Here is a 13,558-nt window from a genome sequence, read left to right as displayed (position 1 = left end):
AAAAAAGAAAAGGAGCACATAAATATTGACATACTAGGTATAGCCGAGATGAGATGGACCGGCATGGCGAATTTTGAATTAGACTATCATACGATCTATTACTCCGGACATGAAAAGGTGAGGAAAAATGGGGTTGCTTTCATAGTTAAAAAAGCCATTTCTAGATATGTCTTGAAATACAATATTGTGAGAATCAGTTAATATCCATACATATACAAGGAAGTCCAGAGAATATCACTATTATTCAGATATATGTACCCAAAACCATTGCCAAAGAAAAGGAAATAGAAGATTTCTACCAACTGTTACAGTCAGAGATCAACTGAACATGCAATCAAGATGCATTAATAATAATGGGTGAATGGAATGCAAAAGTTGGGAACAGAGAAGGATCAGTAGTTTGAAAACATGGACTTGTTGACAGAAAGGAAGCTGGAGATAGTATGATTGAATTTTGAACAATAAATGACTTATTCACTGCAAATACATTTTATAAGAAACATAAACACAGGTTATACATATGGATTTCATGTCATGGTATGCATAGGAATCAGATTGATTACATCTGCGGAAAGAACTGCTGGAGAAGCTCAATATAAGCTGTGAAAGCTAGACCAGACGCTGATTGTGGAACAGACCACCAACTACTCATATGCAAGTTCAAGCTGGAGCTAAGGAAAATGAAATAAAATCCATGGGAACCAAAATATGACCTTAAGCTTATCCCAGCTATATTTTAAAACCATCTCAGGAACAGGTTTGAGGCTTTGAACACTATTGAGTGAAGACCAGATGAGTTGTGGGAGGATATCAAGAGTATCATCCAGGAAGAGTGCAAAAGGTCATGACAAAGACAGAGGAGGAAGAAAAGATCAAAATGGATGTCAAGAAGAGACTCTAAATATTGCATGAGAGCATCAAGAAGCCAAAGCAGAGGGAATAATTCAAGATATTAAAGAGAGTATGGCAGTAGGATTGATATTAGAAATTAGTAGTAGGCATGGGAGTGGGGAGGGCATGTCTGACCTCGTGGGAACTGGTTTTGTGTTGTGGAAGCTGTTGATGGAGGCAGTTTCCCCCTTGAGAGTTAGTGGAGGTCAGATTCCACTATCCCCACATGGCCCTTGTTCTTTTTAAATTGACCCAAGCAACCCCATATGTTACAGAGTAGCTCTATCCCATTGGGTTTTCTTGGCTGTGCTATTTAGGAAAGCAGACCATCAGACCTTTCTGGGAACTGCTGGGTAGCCAGCACAGAGGTACTGCATTTTCTATTAAATGAGTAAAAGTTATGCATAGTCAGCTTGGCATCCTGAGAGCACGATCCCAACTTCCTGTATGTGTAACTCAGAATGTGCCCTTCCTGATCACACAAAAGCAGGCTTAACCACATTAGCCATTGGAGCTGAAATGACAAGATCAACTGTGTGTTATGGTAAACTCACAGTGCTTCTGGAACCACACCAAAGAAGCTGGGTGCTTCTCTGTGAGTGTAGGTCTATCATTCCCCCACAATTGAGTCCTGGAGTGCAGGTGGAGGAAGTTCACCAAGTCTAACGTCTCACCTGCAATGCTACTTTCTATTCACTCCAAATTCTAAGAGGCACATACCTCTGTCCAAGGAGGGTGGCAATGAATTTCGTTATAACGTTGCTGTGATGGGCTTAGTGGTCTGTTTTCTTCATGCTAAAAGCACAAACAGAACAAGAGAGCCACTTTCCACACAGGCCTGGTCCCCACTGTACTGCCAATAGTGGTTTAGACACATATTAAGGTCCAACTGGAGAATTTCTGTTTGTTTTCCTGTTCTTGTTTACTTGCAACAAATATTTGAGTTGTGAAAAGCAAAGTGCTTTGACATGTGAAATATCTAAGCTGGGAAATGCCACGCCTTCATTTCCTAGCTTGACACTGCCACAAACTGGTTGTTCTGGGCCTTGGTTTTCTCCTCTGTCAAACTATAGATAAAGCCCAACTTCCTTTCTGGATTATTTTAAGGCCCAAAGGAGATAAACAGAGAAAAGCTTTGTAAACCCCTTAGAACTATCTACGCACACAAATGGCAGCATTTCATCTCTTCAAATATACTTAAGGCTTTCTTTTCTAGATGCTTCAGAGCGAACTAGTCTAGCAAGTTTGGAGAAAAGGTAGGCACTAAACTCACCAACACAAATGACTTATGCAGTCTGCATAATGATCCCTTGTCATTTCACTGAGACCTAAAGAGATGAGTTCTCCAAAATCTAGCTTCAGTCATTGAATCTGTATTATCAGCCAGACCAGTGTGGATCCCAACTCACAGTCACCCTACAAACATCAGAAGTAAACACTGTGCTGTCCTCGCCATCATCACCCTGGTCGACCCACAGCTTTCGACACTCAGTCTGTCTCTGTGAGGATGTTCCTCTTTCTCTCTGATTTTCTACCAAAGGAACTAGGCTGGTGGCCTGGAGCTGATGGGCTGCCACACTGTAGGGAGCTGCACTGCCATGCCCAACCTGCAGAACTGTTCTAATCCACCAGTGGCTCTGAGGCAGGAAGAGGAGCAATCATTTCCAGTGTGACTTACAACATTGGATATCCAATCGACAAGGGTCAGCTATGAGCTGGTTCTGACTGTATGGTAATGTGTTTGAGCTTTTCTACCTTCCCAGGGACAGGTCCTTTCTGATAACATGTCCCAAGTCTGTAAGATAAAGTTTCCTTTTCCTAACATCTAAAGAGCCAACTCAGTGAGTAGAGTTAAATATGTTTTTTAATCACTTCTGAGGAAAGATCAAGTGGACTGGGAAGTCAAAGGATGCGTGTTCAAGTCCAAGTTCACCGTAGATATGTGAGGATTTCTACAATTTACATTTTAAAGAAAAAATGATTTAAAAAGTATTCTCTAGTGATTGGCACTTAGTAGCAGAGAGAGAAGCAGCATGCTTAGTGGTTAAATGAGAGCACATGGATTATGTGCTCAGCTGTGTGACTTCAGCAAAGTACTCAACTTCTCTGAGCCTTTGTTCCCTTATCTGTAAAATAAGGATACGATTACTATTATCAACCTACATGTTAAGCAAATGATTCGAGAAGTTGGACTATATGAAGAAGCATCAGGATTGAAGGAAGATTAATCAAGAAGCTTCCATATGCAGATACCTCAAGCTTGTTTGCAGAGGTGAAGACAGTGTTCATAGCGTCACTTATGAAAGTGTTCACAGGGCAACTGGCAATTGTAGTGGACTTGAAGGCACCTAACAACAAAAACTACAAACTTCACAGAGCTGATAGAAGCATTAAGCAATTGAATGTTGATCAAGTACTTTGAAAGGAAATCTTCACAGAAGGGCTGCTGGTGCAATGGTTAAAGCACTCTGCTAATAATGCAGTTTGAGCCGATCAATTCACTCCCTACCAGGAAGATGAGGCATTCTGCTTTCATAAAAACCCATGGAGCAGTTCAGCTTTGTCCCTCAGGGTCCTTAGGAGTCAGATATGACAGGACAGAGATGAGATTGGGTTTTGGCATAATTTGCTAAACACTGTTCTAAACCCTTCATTTGCATTTTCTCTCTTAAGTCACCACAGCCCTGGGGAGGTACTCTTGGTGCCTGAGGCCTGGGAAAATAACATCCATTTGCATCAGGAAGGAGCATGGAAAGGGCCCTAAAACCTGCTCCTTGTCAAGCAAGAAAAGGAGGTTTGCAGATTCTGGGTTGGTCCCTCTTTATCAAAGGAGAAGCTCTTTAGACCTACAAAAGGACTCTATTTTTTAGTAAACATGGATGTATTTGTAACAGTATTGGGTGGCAAATCTACTATTGAATGGGCTGTGTAAATGTAACAACATTTTCTATTTCAACAGTCTTCATCACAGTGTTCACCCAACACTCTCTTCCCTTCCTAAATTCAGTGTCTTCTACAAAACGAGTCTTTTTAATAAGCTACTCAGCATCCAAACCTTTTCAATGTTTTGTAGCTATCTTTCAAAGCCAGGATCAGGTATACAATCTGCATGCAGAGTAAATGATGAATATGCAGAACGGAATGTTTGACTTTTTCCAGAATTTCAAGGGTGAAGCAGAGCCGTCACTCCAAGCCTGAGGACCCTCTGAGCATGGGTCCTGCGTGATGATGGCACAGGACACTCACCCTGCCACGCACGCTCCACCCTGCCACATCCTCGACCCCCGAAGGTTTTCATGGTCTGGATTGCCTCCTTTCTGCTCAGCCAGCCCCAGCACAGTGTGAGACCACCACTGAGGCCAACAGGGCTCTGTTATTCTCAGGCCATTTAGAGACCTCTCCAAGTCAACAGGGTCCTAGAAAGGGGCTCCTACCTTCTGTGGTGGGGAGAGGGTTGGTTCACTGGCTTGTGCTGCTGCAGGGAGGCAGGGAAAGTGCAAGCCTTGCTTTATAAGGAAATTTCTGTTGGGTAAAATGAGTCCATGAACCATGTTACTATGCTAAGCTCAGAAGTTCTTTAAAAAAGTATAATGTGATATTAAAAAAATAACTAAAGCACCTTATTTTCACTATTGTTATTTACTGTTGAGTTGTTTGAGACTCCTAGTGACCCTATGTACAACAGCCCTAAACCCTACTCTATCCTTGCCAATCTTATTGTCTCCAACACGCCTATCCCCATTACCGCAGTGATTGAATCAATTAACCTCATTGAGGGTCTTCCTCTCCTGCACTGTCCCTCCACCCTCCTAAGCATGACATTCCTCTCCAAGGACTGATCCCACTTTGCAATACGTCCAAACTATGTTAGACGGAGCTTCAGAATCATTGCTACCAAGGAGCAGCCTGGCGAACTTGTTTGTTCTCCTAGCAATCCACAGTATATTCAATACTCTTCTCCAGCACCACAGCTCAAAAGCATCAACTCTCCTTCTATCATCCCTAGTCACTGTCCAGCTCTCTGATGCATAGCAAGTAACCGCAAAGAAAATGACCTGGATCAGGTGCACCTTAATCTCCAGACTGACATCATTGCTCTTCAGTATTTTGGAGAGGTCTCTCACAGCAGACTTTCCGAAAGCAATTTGTCTTTTACTTTCCTGGCTGCTGGTACCAAGAGTGTTGAGCAAAATGAAGCTGTTAACACTCTCAATCTATTCATCATCCATCATGATGCTGCCAACTGACGCAGTGGTGAGGATCTTTGTTTTCTTGATGTTGAGCTTCAGCCCATATTGAAGACTGCAGTCCCTGACTTTCTGCAGCAAGTGCTTCAGGTCCTCCTCAGTTTCAGCAAGCAGGGTTGTGTCTACCTCTAATCCTGATGCCATGCTTCTCCTCATAGAGCCCAGCCCTCCCCCAAGATAATCTGTTCCACATATAGATTGAAAAGATATGGAGATAAGACACATCCTTGACTCACACCCTTCCCAATTTTGAACCATTCAGTGTTTCCTTGCTCTGTTCTGATGACTGCCTCCCGGTCCAAGTATAGGTTTCACATTAGCACAATCAAGTGTTCTGGGATTTCCATTCTTCTCAGAGTTAGCCACAGTTTGTTATCAAATGCCTTTGCATAGTCAATGAAACACAGATAGACATTCCTCTGGTACTCTCTGCTTTCAGCCAAGATCCATCTGACATTAGCTATAATATCCCTAGTGCCACAGCCTCTTCTAAATTCAGCCTGCACTTCAGGCAGTTCTCTGTTGATGGGCTGTTCCAGTCGTTTTTTTTATAATCTTCAGCAGATTATTGCTTGCATGAGATATCAATGATATGTTTTGATAATTCCCACACTCTGTTGGATCACCTTTCTTTGGAATGGGAACGAATACGGATCTCTTCCAGTCAGTTGGCCAGGTGGTTGTCCTCCAGATTTCTTGGCACAACTTGGTGAGCACATCCAGGGAAGCATCTGTTTGTTGAAATACGTCAATTGGTATGCCATCAATTCCTGGGGCCTTGTTTTTTGCCAGTTCTTTCAGAGCAGCCTGAACTTCCTCCTTCATCACCACAGGCTCTTGCTCATACATCGTTTCATGAAATTGTTCTGTGTCCACCAATTCCTTTTGGTACATCTTCTTTTAATGCTTCCTGCATAATTTAATATTTTGCCCAAAGCATCTTTAAGTATTGCAACTCGAGGTTTGAATTTGTTCTTCAGTTCCTTCAGCTTAAGAAATGCTGAGTGAGTTTGGCCCTTTTGATTTTCTGACTCCAGCTCTTTGCACATTTCAATGTAATACTGAAAACTCACTTATATGGAAGAAAGAAAGTTGCGAACACTTCCTTTCCTGAAATAACTTTCAGTAATTACAGTAATAATCACAGATAATTTTTTTCACTATGTGAAGTATTTTCCTATCAGGCACTACGTCATTTTACCCACATAGTACTTACTAGCAGGTGTTGTTGTTAAGGGCCGTCAAGTAGTTCTCACTCTTATCAATCCTATGCACAACAGAAAACAAATAACAACAAAATACCTCGTGTCAGCCCTGCTCCATCTTCATCATCACTGCCATGGAGTCCACTGTTGCAGTCACATGCCAGCCCATCCACTGAGGTCTCTTCTTTTTCACTAAATTTCTACCGAGCATGATGTTCTTCTTGAAGGAGGAGACACTCCTGATAACAAGTCCAAAGACCCTGAGGTACAGTCTCACCTTCCCTGCTTCTAAGGAGCATTCTGGCTGCATTTCTCTCAAGACAGATTTGCTTGTTTTTCATCACCCTTCTCCAACACCACAATTCAAGCATTAATTTTTCTTTGGTCTTCCTTACTCATGGGCCAGCATTCACATGCATAAAAGGCAACTGAAAACACCATGGCTTGGCTCCCCTCTCCCTTAGTCTTCAAGCTGATAGTATCATTCTTTAACACTTTCGTTTTTAACAAAGAGATCTTTTGAAGCAGATTTTCCCAGTGTAATGTCTTTTGATTTCTTGACTGCTGCTTCCATGGACATTGATGGTGTTGTTGTTGTTGTTGTTATGTGCCGTCAAGTCGCTTGCAACTCATAGCAACCCTATGTACAACAGACCTAAACTCTGCTCTGTCCTGTGCCAATAGCACTGTCTCTGACACTCCCATCCCGATTACCACAGTCACTGAATCAATCCACCTCATAGAGGGCCTTCCCCTCCTGCGCTGTCCCCTCCCCCCTCCCAAGCATGATGTCCTTCTCCAAGGACCTGTCTCTCCTCACAACATGTCCAAAGTAAGTTAGACGGAGCCTCAGAATCCTTGCCTCCAAGGAGCCACCTGGTTTAACCCTTTCCAGGACAAATCTGTTTGCTTTCCTAGCAGTCCATGGTATTCTCAATACTCTTCTCCAGCACCACAGCTCAAAGGCATCAATTCTCCTTCTATCCTCTTTGGTCATTGTCCAACTCTGATGCATAACAAGTGATTGCGAAGGCCATGGCCTATATCAAACGCACCTTAGTCTCCAGGGAACATTGGAGTTGTCAAGATTATTATGCAAAGACATTGATGGTAGATCCAAATAAAATTGAAATCTTGACAACTTCAGTGTTCTCTGTTTAGCGTGATGCTGTTACGCTGAGGTGTACACCACTCTGAAAACTACTCTCTGATCTTCATCAGTAGGTACTTTAAGACTTCTCTGCTTTCAGCAAGCAAGACTGTGCCACTTAGATAGCATAGTGTTAGCATTGTTGTCATTGTTGTATATTGTTGAGTCAGGCCTGGCCCATAGCTGATCCTCTAGCAGGTTTTCAGAGGCAGTTAATCACATGAGAGGAGATTGCCCATCTTTCTCTTGCAGAGCAACTGGTGGATTTGAACTGCGAGTCTTGGCATTGGCTGCACAATTCCTTACTACTAGGCCACCACAGAGTTCCCTAATGTGTCTTCCTCTATTCCTGATGCCACATTCTTCATCCAGTGCAGTAGAAGCTGGATTATTTCTCAATCTACAGACTGGATATGTATGGTGAAAGTAAAGAAATCTGTTTCACATTTTTTCTGATCTTAAACTGTTCAGTGTCCCTTTGTTCTGTTTAAATGACTGTCTCTTACTCTATATACAAATTCTTCATGAGCATAATTATGTTCCCTCCAACTGTCCCAGTGAATGGAATATAATTAAGTACTTAGAGGCCAAGGGCTCCTCTTTAAAAAGCTTATTTCCTTAATAAAAGGGACTTGAAACTGGAGGCAAGCTCATAAGCCCTAAGTCTTCACTCTGTGCCAGGCAGCCTGCAGGGTGCCTTATTTCATGCTCCCAACAAATCTCCTCAAGATTAATTGCAGTCTCAGACAGCCCCACGGGGCTCAAGGTCACAACCAGTAGAAGAAGGCTCCTCTCCTGGCTAACATCTGTCTGATTACAAAGCCCATGCTTTTCCCTGTGTCTCCTCTAAAGAATGTGCAGTAAATAAAAGAAGACTCAGCAATAAAAAGCAGGAGTGGCATCCACTTCCTAAACAACTTTGATAAATGTTATAAAAGTTATAAAAGGCTTCATGCCTATTGTTCATTGGGTCACTACTATGAATCATGCTCGACTCAAGGCAATCAACAAATACAAAAGCAATAAAGAAGACTAGAAACTCTTGTCTACCTCCAACACAGCCTGTGCTCAGCACAGTTTGTCAAAGGTTGTAGACACTTCAACTAGGGGAGTTGATGGATGTGGCTGAGCCTTAGGAAAAACACAAGTTGTTCCCAGGGCACTAAGCATTCCAAAGGCACTCACTTCCTGCGTTCTCCCTTATTTGCTATTTCCTTAAGTGGTGAATATTAGGCTCACTTGGGCTCACTCTGCTGACATAATACTGCCTACTAGACTCATATTATTGAGTAGTCTTTCATGAGCCTCTCTGTATAGGCAGAACTTAAAACAATAAATTGAAGACAGCCGAGTGAATGGGACCTTGCCTCATGTGCGTGACTGCCTTTGATCAGTGCATCACACTCACTTCATCAGTTTCAAATGAAGAGCTTGATACCCTATGCTGAGAGCAGATGAGGAAAAGACCTGCTGACCTAAGGGTGCCCACTGCTTCCAAATGCAGGTAAAGCAGGTTCAGTCTGATGACCGTTTACCCTGTTTAGCAGGGCAACTCCCTGACAACTATGCTTCCAGAGCTCCCAATTTTAATAACAGTAATACTAATAATCCCACATAACATTTATGCCAAAACACTTCAAAATGGATTATTTCAATTTTTCCATCTGTAAAATGGGACTGTATAAATGTGAATTTAATATGTGAATAAAACTATGATAGTGTCTGTGGTCACAAAGTTATCATGAGGTTTAAAGAGAGTAACACTATGCCAAAGCTCTTTTATAGGGACAACTGCACAAACAGTTCTATGAAACAGGTATATATCTATATCTTCATTTTACAGACACAGAGACTGAAGTCCAGAGAGGGAAGATAAGTTACTCATTATATCAGCAAGTGGCCGGGTCTGTCTGAACCAAGCAAATTCCAGAGCTCCCACCTTTACTACAGGAAGCCCTGGTGGTACAGCTGCTAACCAAAGGGTTGGTAGTTCGAGTTCCCTTCGGCTCCTCAGGGAAGGTGAGGTGGTCAGCTTCCATAAAGACTTACAGCCTCAGAAACCCCAGGGGTGACTCCTGTGTTCAGTGGTGTAAGAGCTTGCAAGCAAAACTCTATTATTATTTCTTTTTCCTTCAGAAGCTTTGTGAATGCTCAAATTCCTTTCACCTATGGGAAACAGCCACAGTTTAAAGCAAGGCTGTGAATTTTGTAAATACATTTTTTTCCATCTGAAGTTGGTACTAACGTACCCTCACTCAGACCTAGCACTGAATTATTAAAATGCAGCCACCTTTTCTACTTCTCACCCCAGCAACAACAGCAAACTTCAACAGGACAACAAACAACAAATGCTGGCAAGGTTGTGGAGAAATTGGAACTCTTATTCGCTGCTGGTAGTGGTGTAAAATAGTACAACCCATTATGGAAAATGATCTGATGCCTTTGCAAAAAAGTTGGAAATAGACATACCATTTGACCCAGCAATTCCACTACTGGGAATATATCCTAAAGAAACTAGAGCCATGACTCAAACAGGTGTATGCGCACCCATGTTCACTGCTGTGTTATTCACAACAGAGCTTCCTGACCTCAGTACCATGGTTTGGCTGCCTTTTTAGGTTTCCTGGCCCAATCCTGGTGCCTGCGTGGGTGGACTTGAGGAGCTGGAGGCAACCCTTTGTTCAGAGGCCAGATCATACTTGGCTGCCATCATGGCACAGAGGTAGACCCTGTTCACCTGCTCACCCACCTGCTTGGGCCAAACATGGCTGTGGTGGATCTGGCCTTAAAGGGGGATTTGCAAAGACGGAAACCGATGCTACACCAGGGAGATACTGAAGACTGGACCAGAACATTTTTGGGTCACAAGGGTGCTCTGAATAAGGATGCCACAAAAGCAGCCACTGCAGCTGCAGATTTCATAGCCAAAATGTGAAAGGCTGTCTCAGTAGATGAACTGATGGCCCTTGCTCATAAACACATTGTCAAGACTGTGGATATCACTTAGCATAGTAATTGTTAAGTGGGGGACGAGATAAACTGCTATGCATCCACGATGTGAACAGACCTGAAGCAGAATCTAGAGCCATTGGTGATCACACTTCGGTATTAAAAAGGCTCTGTAGTACAGTGAAGATAAACAAATTCTTTCAACTGATAATAAAATTACGTTACTTTGGGATCAGGCTATTCTGACAGAAGTGAAATATTGAAATTTTAATATGTCTGTTAGCAGAATGGAATATATTCCTGAGGGAGAGATCTTGGTAATAACCTACGGGTGATCTATTGCAATTCATAGTGTAATAAGTTTGGAACCAGTTTAAGTCTTTTGGAAGTTTCTTGCAACCATCAATACTGCATCTCTTCATCCTGAAAAAGAATTTCTTATTGCAGGTGGTGAAGATTTTAAACTTTATAAGTATGATTATAATAGAGGAGAGGAACTAGAATACTACAAAGGACATTGGTTCCTATTCACTGTGTGAGATTCAGTCCCCATGGAGAACTCCATGCCAGTGGTCCTGAAGATGAAACATTGAGGCTATGGCAAACTATTGGAGGAAAAACATGGGCTTGGAAATGTGTGCTTCCTGAAGAAGATAGTATTGAGCTGGAAAACCAAAGATCAGTTTTCTAGAAAGAACAGAAGAAGAACTAGAGGAAATTGCTTCAGAAAATTCAGATTCCATCTATGTTCTACTACTGAAGTCAAAGCCTGAGTATCAGGCATGTGCCACAGAGAGTATAGAACCTACTGACTAAACAAGCAGAGACAAAAGCATCAACCTACCAGGGTTACTCTCAGCTTAAGGTAAATGTGTGCAGTAAATAAAGGGGAATGTGCACTGGAACTAACTTGGTATTACCTGTAAGTGAAAACTCAGGAGTGTCAGAAGAAGGGGGTGGGGTTGTGCTTCTGGAGAATGGGTATGTGCAAACCAACATCTAACTCCTCTTATGACAATTAGATTTCTTGTAGCTTGTTTATATTATTATGGAGAAAAAAAAATATAACGGCTTGTTTTTCTTACTTTCTCCTTAGAGCAGAAAGACTTTTACTTTAGTTGTAAAGAAAAGGGGATATATTATAAAGATGTTGTTGTTGTTGTTCTTAAGTGCCATTGAGTCGCAGACAACTCATAGCGACCCTATTAAGGAGAGTCCTCAAGTCTTGGGTGTCTTTCATCCTCTCTCCAGGTTCATAGGGATTTCGGAGGCAAGCTATTATGGAAGTGGATGCCATTCCTCCTTCCAAGCTTGTTTTAATCATGGAGCTCCACCCCAATCTGTCTGCATTGGGTAACCAACCATTAACACATTTGACACATCAGTGTCACAGTGTTCAGCCTCATGGCAACCACAAGTTATGGCTGTACGGCAACTTGTACACCCCATTATAAAGCAGTTGGCTATATTTCTTTTTTCATTGAACACTGCTTCTGAACATCATCTAATTGGTTTTGTTGTTGTTACGTTCCATTGAGTTGCCTGTGACTCATTGTGACACTCTGTACAAGAGCCCTAAACCCTGCTTTATCCTGTGCCAATCTTACTGTCTGTGACACACCTACCCAAATGACCCCAGTCTTCCTCTCCTGCGCTGTCTCTCCACCCTCTCAAGCATGAAGTCTTTCTCCAAGGACTGGTCCTTCCTTGCAATATGACCAAAGTATGTCAGAAGAAGTTTTAGAATCCTTGTCTCCAAGGAGCAGCCTGGCTTCACCTCCCGGACAAATCTGTTCATTCTCTTAGCAGTCCACAGTATATTCAATACTATTCTCCAGCACCACAGCTCAAAGGCATCAATTTTTCTATCATCTCTAGTCATTATCCAGCTCTCTGATGCATAGCAAGTAACTGCAAAGACCATGGCCTGGATCAGGCACACCTTAGTCTCCAGACTGACATCATTGCTCTTCAGTACTTTAGAGAGGTCTCTAACTGCAGACTTTCCCATTACAATATGTCTTTTAATTTCCTAGCTGCTGGTACCAAAAGTTTTGATTGTAGAGCTGAGAAAACTAAAGCTGTTAACAATCTCAATCTCTTCACCATCCATCATGATACTGCCAATCGGTCCAGTGGTGAAAATCTTTGTTTCCTTGATATTGAGCCTCAATGCATACTGAAGGCTGCAGTCCTTGACCTTCAGCAGCAAGGACTTCAGGTCCTCCTCAGTTTCAGCAAGCAGGGTTGTGCCATCTGCATAATGCAGACTGTTGAGTCTTCCTCCAATCCTGATGCCACATTTCTCCTCATAGAGCCCAGCTTCTTGGATAATCTGTTCTGCATATAGGTTGAAAAGGTATAGAGATAGGACACATCGCTGGCATACACTCTTCACAATTTTAAACCATGCAGTGTTTCTTTGGTCTGTTCTGATGGCTGCCTCCTGGTCCAAGTAAAGGTTTTGCATTAGCACGATCAAGTGTTCTGGGATTCTCATTCTTCTCAGAGTTTGTTGTGATCCACACAGTCAAATGCCTTTGCAGAATCATGAAACACAGATAGATATTCTTCTGGTACTCTCTGCTTTCAGCCAAGATCCATCTAACACTAGCTGCAATATCCCTTTGTACAATAGAATTAGTTTTAGTTGTCTAAATAAATTGGCTCTAAAACAACAACAAACAAAGAAACAAACAAAACCCAAACAAACAATAGCAAAGAGATGGAAGCAACCCAAACGCCCAACAACAAATGAATGGATAGAAACAACGGTGGAATATTATGTAGCACTAGAGAACAACAAATTCATAAAGCATTACACAACATGAGGTAGCCTGAGTGAAACATCTCAGTCACAAAAGGATAAATACTATATATAGCACTGCTGTTGTAAAATAGGACAGATGGGGGGGTAGCCACAGAATGTGAAAAGAATATCTAGACAATGAACACTATAGCAGAACAGATGAGAGAAGAACTGTCTAAAAGGAATACATTATTAAGTATTATTTATACAGTAACAATCTGGAACAAGAGGCACATTGCTGGGTGGGCTGGGGCAGGGGGAAGGGGAAGGAAGGAAGAAAATATGCAACAAAAAAGGGGTGAAATTA

The 13,558-nt window shown here is 42.2% G+C and overlaps 1 protein-coding gene and 1 pseudogene across 1 annotated transcript in view; one reads left to right on the top strand and one right to left on the bottom strand.

Annotated features, from left to right (window-relative positions):
- FRMD4B (FERM domain containing 4B) overlaps positions 1-13,558 on the bottom strand; it is a 306,037-nt gene that overhangs the window by 106,906 nt on the left and 185,573 nt on the right. The gene's annotated exons all lie outside the window — the stretch shown is intronic.
- LOC102853654 lies at positions 10,309-11,258 on the top strand (annotated as a pseudogene).

Source organism: Elephantulus edwardii, unplaced genomic scaffold (genome assembly GCF_000299155.1).
Source record: "Elephantulus edwardii isolate Elephantulus edwardi_28Jun2011 unplaced genomic scaffold, EleEdw1.0 scaffold00177, whole genome shotgun sequence".
NCBI lineage: Eukaryota > Metazoa > Chordata > Mammalia > Macroscelidea > Macroscelididae > Elephantulus > Elephantulus edwardii.
Note: the sequence above shows the minus strand (reverse complement) of the source record. Positions and strands in the feature narration are given on the sequence as shown.